The sequence below is a fragment of the Arachis ipaensis genome, chromosome B9 (assembly GCF_059453495.1).
Source record: "Arachis ipaensis isolate K30076 ecotype BB chromosome B9, ASM5945349v1, whole genome shotgun sequence".
Lineage (NCBI taxonomy): Eukaryota > Viridiplantae > Streptophyta > Magnoliopsida > Fabales > Fabaceae > Arachis > Arachis ipaensis.
Window position 1 is genome coordinate 31,341,838 of NC_142444.1, and position 10,226 is coordinate 31,352,063.

At 36.9% G+C, this 10,226-nt stretch overlaps 1 non-coding gene and 1 pseudogene across 1 annotated transcript; both read left to right on the forward strand.

Moving 5' to 3' along the window:
- The first annotated feature begins 1,992 nt into the window (after window positions 1-1,992).
- On the forward strand, window positions 1,993-2,100 carry LOC148544186 (small nucleolar RNA R71). Its single transcript, XR_015900483.1, has one exon. It is a non-coding gene; the product is annotated as a small nucleolar RNA R71 (small nucleolar RNA).
- Window positions 2,101-3,358: 1,258 nt separating this feature from the next.
- Window positions 3,359-4,588, forward strand: LOC107615363 (putative GPI-anchored protein At4g28100; annotated as a pseudogene).
- The last annotated feature ends 5,638 nt before the right edge of the window (window positions 4,589-10,226 follow it).

Sequence of the window (10,226 nt, forward strand, 5' to 3'; positions counted from 1 at the left end):
ACACCAGAACCATGCTTGTTCTGGGCGTTCAGCGCCAGGATGCTGCCCATTCTGGGCGTTCAGCGCCAGAACCATGCTCTGTTCTAGCGTTTGAACGCCAGACAGATGCTCCTCCAGGGTGTGATTTTTCTTCTGCTGTTTTTGATTCCGTTTTTGATTTTTTTGTTTATTTTGTGACTCCACATGATCATGAACCTATAAAGACATATAACTAAGAAAAATATAGTTAGATAAATAAACATTAGGTTGCCTCCCAATAAGCGCTTCTTTAATGTCAATAGCTTGACAGTGGGCTCTCATGGAGCCTCACAGATGTTCAGAGCATTGTTGAGACTCTCCAACACCAAACTTAGAGTTTGGATATGGGAGTTCAATACCAAACTTAGAGTTTGGTTGTGGCCTCCCAACACCAAACTTAGAGTTTGACTGTGGGGGCTTGGGTTGACTCTGCTTTGAGAGAAGCTTTTCATGCTTCCTCTCCATGGTTGCAGAGGGAGATCCTTGAGTTTTAAATACAAGGGAGTCCTCATTCCATTGAAGGACTAGTTCACCTCTGTCAACATCAATCACAGCTCTTGCTGTGGCCAGGAAAGGTCTTCCTAGGATGATGGATTCATCCTCTTCCTTTCCAGTATCCAGGATTATGAAATCAGTAGGGATGTAAAGGCCTTCAACCTTTACTAACACGTCCTCTACTTGTCCATATGCCTGTTTTCTTGAATTGTCTGCCATCTCTAATGAGATTTTAGCAGCGTGCACCCCATAGATTCCCAGTTTCTCTATTACAGAGAGGGGCATGAGGTTTATCCCTGAACCAAGGTCACACAAAGCCTTAAAGATCATGGTGCCTATAGTACAAGGTATTATGAACTTTCCAGGATCCTGTCTCTTCTGAGGCAATGTCAGTTGATCCAGATCACTTAGTTCATTGATGAACAAGGGAGGTTCAACTTCCCAAGTATCAATGCCAAATAATTTGGCATTTAGCTTCATGATTGCACCAAGAAACTTGGCAGTTTGCTCTTCAGTAACATCCTCATTCTCTTCAGAAGAGGAATACTCATCAGAGCTCATGAATGGCATAAGGAGGTTCAATGGAATCTCTATGGTCTCTAGATGAGCCTCAGAGTCCTTTGGTTCCTCAGAGGGAAGCTCCTTATTGATCACTGGACATCCCAGGAGGTCTTCCTCCTTGGGATTCACGTCCTCTCCTCTCCTCAGAGGTTCGGCCATGGTGCTTATGTCAATGGCCTTGCACTCTCCTTTTGGATTCTCTTCTGTATTGCTTGGGAGAGTACTGGGAGGGATTTCAGTGATCCTTTTACTCAGCTGGCCCACTTGTACTTCCAAATTTCTAATGGAAGACCTGGTTTCATTCATGAAACTCACAGTGGCCTTAGATAGATCAGAGACTAGATTTGCTAAATTAGAAGCATTTTGTTCAGAGTTCTCTGTCTGTTGCTGAGTGGATGATGGAAAAGGTTTATTATTGTTAAACCTGTTTCTTCCACCATTATTAAAGCCCTGTTGAGGCTTTTGATTCTTCCATGAGAAATTGGGGTGATTTCTCCACGATGAGTTATAGGTGTTTCCATAAGGTTCACCTAAGTAATTTACCTCTGCTATTGCAGGGTTCTCAGGATCATAAGCTTCTTCTACATAAGAAGCCTCTTGAGTACTGTTGGATGCAGCTTGCATTCCATGCAGACTCTGAGAGATCATATTGACTTGCTGAGTCAATATTTTATTCTGAGCCAATATGGCATTTAGAGTATCAACTTCAAGAACTCCCTTCTTCATAGGCGTCCCATTACTCACAGGATTCCTTTCAGAAGTGTACATGAACTGGTTATTTGCAACCATGTCAATGAGTTCTTGAGCTTCTGCAGGCGTTTTCCTTAGGTGAATGGATCCACCTGCAGAAGTGTCCAGTGACATCTTTGATAGCTCAGATAAACCATCATATAATATATCCAGGATGGTCCATTCTGAAAGCATGTCAGAAGGACACTTTTTGGTCAACTATTTGTATCTTTCCCAAGCTTCATAGAGGGATTCACCTTCTTTCTGTCTGAAGGTTTGAACATCAGCTCTAAGCTTACTCAGCTTTTGAGGAGGAAAGTACTTGGCTAAGAAAGCCGTGACCAGCTTATCCCAAGAGTTCAGGCTGTCTTTGGGTTGAGAATCCAACCATAATCTAGCTCTGTCTCTTACAGCAAAAGGGAAAAGCATGAGCCTGTAGACTTCAGGATCTACTCCATTAGTCTTAACAGTATCACATATCTGCAAGAATTCAGTTAAAAACTGAAAAGGATCTTCAGATGGAAGTCCATGAAACTTGCAGTTCTGCTGTATCAGAGAAACTAATTGAGGTTTCAGCTCAAAGTTGTTTGCTCCAATGGCACGAATGGAGATGCTTCTTCCATGTAAATTGGAATTAGGTGCAGTAAAGTCACCAAGCATCTTCCTTACATTATTATTATTTTCGGCTGCCATCTCCTCTTCCTGTTCGAAAATTTCTGAAAGGTTATCTCTGGATTGTTGTATTTTAGCTTCTCTTAGTTTCCTTTTCAGAGTCCTTTCAGGTTCTGGATCTGCTTCCACAAGAATATTCTTATCCTTGCTCCTGCTCATATGACAAAGAAGAGGGCACAGAAAAATAATAATAATAATAGAGATCCTTTATACCACAGTATAGGGATCCCTGTGTGAGTGGAAGAAAAGAAGGGGAGACAAAGAATGTAATATAATGGAAGAAACACAACTGTGAGGAGGGATTGAGATGTGAGATGAGATGTTAGTAAATGAATAAATAAATAGAATAAGATGGGAGAGGGAGAATTTTCGAAAAATATTTTTGAAAAAGAGTTAGTGATTTTCGAAAATGGTTTTTGAAAAATGTTAGTATTTTTCGAAAATTTTTAAAATCAAAAATAAAAATAAGAATAATTAGTTAATTAAAAAGAAATTTTTGAAAAAGAGGGAAGATATTTTCGAAAATTAGAGAGAGAGTGTTAGTTAGGTAGTTTTGAAAAAGTTAAGAAACAAACAAAAAGTTAGTTAGTTAGTTGAAACAAATTTTGAAAGACTAAAAGACAAATAGGTCCCTGACCTTTTAAAACGGGAACATTTTCGTCCCTCAAGATTGGAAAATACATTTCGATCCCTCAAGTTTTAAAACGGGAGACAATTATACATTTCCGTCCGTTTTGGACCAAAAACGGCAACGGAGCCAGCTGACATGGAGGGGCAGTGAATGACGTGGCCGTTACAGTTGGTGAGGTGGATTGGGACGAAATTTTAGTGGACAATTATACCCTTTCTTTCTTTTTCTCTCATAAACATTTCATCAAACACTATGTCAGCTCCACTACCACTAACCCTTTTCCTCTTCTGCCCATCTTTTTCTTCCATTGCTGCATGTGCAATGACTCATCATCAACAACAACCCTTCAAACTCTTAAGCCCATCCTCCCAAAGAAAAGCCCAGGCCCAGGCCCATCTCATCCATCAACAGCAACCATCCCTGCATTCCCTGAACAATCTGATGTCAAAGGTTGCCCCTTGACACTCTCAGATGAACTCTTTGACGGTATAAAGAATGTTTGTGGAGGCTGTGGTGGTGGTGGTTCTGACATGGAGCTCCACCGCACACAGTGCTATCCTGTTCTTGCATTATAGTTATACTCTGCATATTCTTCCACTGCATTAACCCATAGCCATACCCACACATCATCATTGTCATATGAGATGCCATTGTTACCAGATGACTCAGAAACATGTGTGAATGACTTAGAGAATACACTGAAAGTGAGAGGGATTCAGCTGAAAAGACCCAACGAGACATGTGATGTTGTGTTCTGCTTCTGTGGGATAAGGCTTCACCCTCTGAGTTGCCCAGATGCATTTTCAGTTAATGAAAATGGTGAACTTGTTGGGGATAAAACTGTGAGAAGGTTAGAGAAGAATTGCATCAGTAGAACCGACAATGTCAATGGCTTCCCTGGTCTTGGTGGCTGCTCCAAGTGCTTGAACACACTCTACAGGGTCAATTTTCTATTAATCTTTTCCCAAAATAGATAAAAAAAAAGAAGTTTTTGTTTTGATTTGGGGTTGTTTGATTCGTTATTTTGACTTAGAATTTGATGGATCTTTGTTGAATATGATGAATTTGAGTTCATTTTATTGATGTTGATCTTCTTCATGATTTGGTGATTTGGTAAAGTTGTGTTTGTTTTATCTTTCTGTTTGAGAGTTTGGTTGCTCTCTAAGTTATCTTGCAATGTCACCATCCTTCACGCGCCTTTGGAGCTTGTGCGCTTCACGGAAGTCGTAAGAACCAATTGAAGCCAAAGTTCTTGAAAAGGGTTGCAAGGAGATGAGGACTAGTGGCCTATTACTGAAGTTTCTTAAGGCAATTCTCAAAGCTGGAAACCGGATGAATGCCGGAACTTCTAGGGGAAATGCACAAGGTTTCAACCTAAGTGCTCTTAGGAAGCTTCCTGATGTGAAAAGCATTGATAGGAAGACTAGTTTGCTACACTTCATTGTAGAGCAGGTGGCTCAGAAGGAAGAAGAGAAGCTATGAATCAAAAGCATAACATTCCCAAAATCAACGGTGATATAAGCAACTCCAATGAAAACAATAATAGCCTTGTGCAACATGAGACAGAGAAAGAGTATCTAATGCTTGGTTTACAAGTGTTATTGGGAGGTATAAAGGATGAGTTATCTGAAGTAAAGAAAGCAGCAATAATTGATCATCAGAATTTCATTAGGATGTTATACATTCTCAATGCTCGTGTTAGCGAAATTCGAGAGATTGTAACCAAATGTTGTGGCGAGAACAATGAGAGAGGTGGATTTGTTAAGGAAATGAAAGGGTTTGTAGAGGAATGTGAGGAGGAGCTTAAAGTTGTGAAAGATGAACACCTTAGGATCATGGAGCTTGTGAAGAAAACCAATGAGTATTATCTAGGAGGTGGAGGAGGATCAAACCCCTTTGAACTGTTTCTTATTGTGAGAGATCTTGTGCATGAAGAACCCCCCTCGCTCATCATGGACGATCGCACAAGCAGCGGCCATGACTTCCACCTTGCGTTTGGATGAAATAGGGTTCACTGGTGGAAACGGTGTCGTTTGGCACTTCAGGGACGAATTTGTCCAGTTAAATTTTGTCCTAATCCACCTCAGCGAGCGTAACGGCCACGTCATTCACTGTCCCTCCATGTCAGCTGGCTCCGTTGCCGTTTTTGGCCCAAAACGGACGGAAGGGTATAATTGTCTCCCGTTTTAAAACGTGGGGGATCGAAATGTATTTTCCAATCTTGAGGGACGAAAATGTCCCCGTTTTAAAAGGTCAGGGACCTATTTGTCTTTTAGTCATTTTGAAAAGATAAGAAGTTAGGAGGTTAGAAAAGATATTTTGAAACCAACTTTTTGAAAAAGGTAAGATAAGAAGATATTTTAGAAATTAGTTTTGAAAAAGATTTGATTTTTAAAATCTCAATTAATGACTTGATTCATAAGAAATCACAAGATATGATTCTAGAACTTAAAGTTTGAATCTTTCTTAACAAGCAAGTAACAAACTTCAAATTTTTGAATCAAAATATTAATTGATTATGTTATTTTCGAAAATTTGATATAAAAATAAGAAAAAGATTTTTGAAAAATATTTTTAGAATTTTCGAAAATAACTAAGAATTTTGAAAAAGATAAGATTTTCAAATTGAAAATTTGATTTGACTCATGAGAAATAATTTGATTTTAAAAATTTTTGAAAAAGTTAATCCAAATTTTCGAATTTGATGAGAGAAAAAGGGAAAGATATTTTTTTTTATTTTTGAATTTTTATGATGAGAGAGAAAAACATGAAAAAGATGCAATGCATGAAAATTTTAGATCAAAACTATGAATGTATGCAAGAATGCTATGAATGTCAAGATGAACACCAAGAACACCGTGAATATCATGATGAACATCAAGAACATATTTTTGAAAAATTTTATATGCAAAGAAAACATGCAAGACACCAAACTTAGAAATCTTTCATGTTTAGACTCTAATAAATAAAAAATGCACATGTAAAACAAGAAAAGACACAAAACAAGAAAATATCAAGATCAAACAAGAAGACTGACCAAGAACAACTTGAAGATCATGAAGAACACTATGAATGCATGAAATTTTCGAAAAATGCAAGATGCACATGCAATTGACACCAAACTTATAACATGACACATGACTCAAATAAGAAACACAAAAATATTTTTGGTTTTTATGATTTTCAAATTTTTTTTTTCGAAAATTATTATGAAAAAGAAAAATAAGGATTCAAAAATTTTTAATATGAATTCCAGGAATCTTATGCTCTAAAGCTCCAATCAAAGGGTCAGGCATGGCTTAATAGCCAGCCAAGCTTTAGTATGTAACTCAGACATGACAAGCCTAACATACTCATTCCCAAAGGAATTAGACATGGCTTTACAGCCAGCCAGGCTTCAACATGCTTCATGAAACACTAGAATTCATTCTTAAAAATTCTGAAGACAAATAGATTTTTGAAAACATTTTTATTTTTATTTTTTTTTTCGAAAACAGATGAAAAATTTTTGAAAGATTTTTGAAAAAATTTTGAAAACAAAGCAAAAAGAAAATTACCTAATCTGAGCAACAAGATGAACCGTCAGTTGTCCATACTCGAACAATCCCCGGCAACGGCGCCAAAAACTTGATGCCAATACCATGGTTCACAACTTCGCACAACTGACCAGCAAGTGCACTGAGTCGTCCAAGTAATACCTTACGTGAGTAAGGGTTGAATCCCACAGAGATTGTTGGTATGAAGCAAGCTATGGTCATCTTGTAAATCTCAGTCAGGCGGATATAAAACAGTAATGGGTTTTCGAAAATAAATAAATAAAAGAAGGGATAGAAATACTTATGTAAATCATTGGTGATAGTTTCAGATAAGCGAATAGAGATGCTTTCGTTCCTCTGAACCTCTGCTTTCCCTGTTATCTTCATCCAATCAGTCTTACTCCTTTCCATGGCTGGCTTTATGTGATACATCACCACTGTCAATGGCTACTTTCGGTCATCTCTCGGGAAAATGATCCAATGCCCTGTCACGGCACGGCTAATCGTCTGGAGGCATCACCCTTGTCAATGGCTTCATCTTATCCTCTCAGTGAAAATGGTCAACGCACCCTGTCACGGCACGGCTATTCATCTGTCGGTTCTCGATCATGCTGGAATAGGATTTACTATCCTTTTGCGTCTGTCACTAACGCCCTGCAATCGCGAGTTAGGAGCTCGTCACAGTCATTCATTCATTGAATCCTACTCGGAATACCACAGACAAGGTTTAGACTTTCCGGATTCTCTTGAATGCCGCCATCATTCTAGCTTATGCCACGAAGATTCTGATTAAGAGATCTAAGAGATACTCATTCAGTCGGAGGTAGAACGGAGGTGGTTGTCAGGCACGCGTTCATAGGGAATGATGATGATTGTCACGTTCATCACATTCAGGTTGAAGTGCGAATGAATATCTTAGAAGCAGAATAAGTTGAATTGAATAGAAAACAATAGTACTTTGCATTAATCTTTGAGGAACAGCAGAGCTCCACACCTTAATCTATGGAGTGTAGAAACTCTACCGTTTGAAAATACATAAGTGAAGGTCCAGGCATGGCCGAGATGGCCAGCCCCCAAAGCGTGATCAATAGATCATAAGATAATCCAAAGATGTCAAATACAATAGTGAAATGTCCTATTTATAATAAACTAGCTACTAGGGTTTACATGAGTAAGTAATTGATGCATAAATCCACTTCTGGGGCCCATTTGGTGTGTGCTTGGGCTGAGCTTAAGTGTTGCACGTGTAGAGGTCCTTCTTGGAGTTGAACGCCAGTTTTTGTGCCAGTTTGGGCGTTCAACTCTGGTTTTGGCTCCTTTTCTGGCGCTGGACGCCAGATTTGGACAGAAAGCTGGCATTGAATGCCAGTTTACGTCATCTATTCTTGGCCAAAGTATGAACTATTATGTATTTATGGAAAGCCCTAGATGTCTACTTTCCAACGCAATTGGAAGCGCGCCATTTCGAGTTCTGTAGCTCCAGAAAATCCACTTTGAGTGCAAGGAGGTCAGAATCCAACAGCATCAGCAGTCCTTCTTCAACCTCTGAATCTGATTTCTGCTCAAGTCCCTCAATTTCAGCCAGAAAATATCTGAAATCACAGAAAAATACACAAACTCATAGTAAAGTCCAGAAATGTGAATTTAACATAAAAACTAATGAAAATATCCCTAAAAGTAACTAGATCCTACTAAAAACATACTAAAAACAATGCCAAAAAGCGTATAAATTATCCGCTCATCAGAACCACGTTCCATTGATCTCTCTCTTGTCATCAACAAAGCCTCTGCTTGTTTTGAGCTCTCTAATCTATCTTCCTTATTCTTGTGCCTAGATTCTTCTTCAAGAAGCGCAGCAGCCATGTCATCAAAAGAAAGATAATCAGTCAAAATATTATTAGTTAAGGTAATGATAGGCTAATCATATGAATCTGGTAGACTTTGAAGTAAGAGCTCTTCTGTACGTTTGTTTTCTTCTATGGTATATTCCAACGATGAAAGTTGAACAAATAGCGTATTTAGATTGTTGATGTGATCAGCTGTCAATGTGGATTCACTCATTCGAAGAGTATAAAGTCTTCTCTTCAAGAATATCTTGTTGTGAAGTGACTTGACTTCATATAATTTGATGAGGGCATCCCAAATTTTTTTTGCTACCTTTTTCTACTACACTTGATAAAACTGAGTCAGTTAGTGTCAAGGGTAAGTTTGCAATAGCATTGTTGTCAATCTCCTTCCATTTTTCATCTGTAATTCCAGTGAGTCTACCTTCAATCGCTGCCACGCAATTGTCTTTTCTCATAATGGCTTTTATCTTTAATTTCCATACGGAAAAATTACTCCCATTGAATTTTGGAATTTCATTCTTTGCTACCATTTTTTTTTACGCGGTAACTTACAACGGAAGAAAATAAAATCATCAATCAGCAATCTTTGGCTCTGATACCACTGTTAGGCACCAGACAAATGACGCAGCAAAATATAGAAATGAAAAATTAGATATTTGTATAAAATATGGAAACAACTAAATAACTTTCTTTGAGAATTATTACTTCTTTCTATTACAAGGAGATTACCATAACACTCTCTCTTGACAAAAGGTGAATACACCTATTTTTATATATAGGAGAAAACTTCTCAAAAAAAGAAAACTCTCTATGTAACTTAATGTCATTATTGTTCTTGTTGGATGATTTGATTGAAATGAATTAAAGAAAAACTCAATTTATATGTGAATCTCTTCAATGTGAATCATTCGTCAATTAGAGATATATAATTCTTCTCTTTTTTAACCATTAAAATTCTAAAATTATAAATTAAAATTATTTATTATCTTTTATTTTATTTAGTTATTATTTATTTATTTATTTTTTAAAATTAACTTTACCAATTTTCACATATAATAGATGCTATGATCAAGCAAAGAAAATATGAAATAAATGTAAACACTTTTTCCCATCAAATGTGGTTTTATATTAACCGAAAATGATTAAACTAAAAATAACTAAATCAATTGAATCAAGAAATTTTAAAAATAAAATAAAATAGCTGATATTGATTAATGGTATTTTTTGTTAAGAAAATGTATTTCCTTAATCTATTTTTGTGATATATATATATATATATATATATCGCATATTAATTATTTTATATTTTTATAGAAAGTAATTTGAATATTAGTTTAAATAAAAAATTAAGTCAATATTATTTACCGGTTTGAATCAATACTATTATCATATTTTACTTTGGCTTTGAAAATTTAATGGACATTAATATATCAAAATCGATCACTTTGTAGTCCCTTGCTCATAATATAGAATTATTATTCAGCTTCAACAAAGATCAAGTGAATTTTATTTAAAAAAGATAAAAAAAATCACATGATAAAAAAAAATAAGACAAGAATTGAAATTGAATAAAAAAAATAAATTATAATCACTACAAGAGAAGCGGATACTAGCGGCCAGAAATTAGCGTCTGTGGTCGAACTCGCCGCAAATTGGCAGATTCGCGTCGAAGGTGAGCTGCGGTTTGGCAGCAGCTGCAAAACTGCCTTAGATAGTGGCTGTTCAATAAACCCGCTG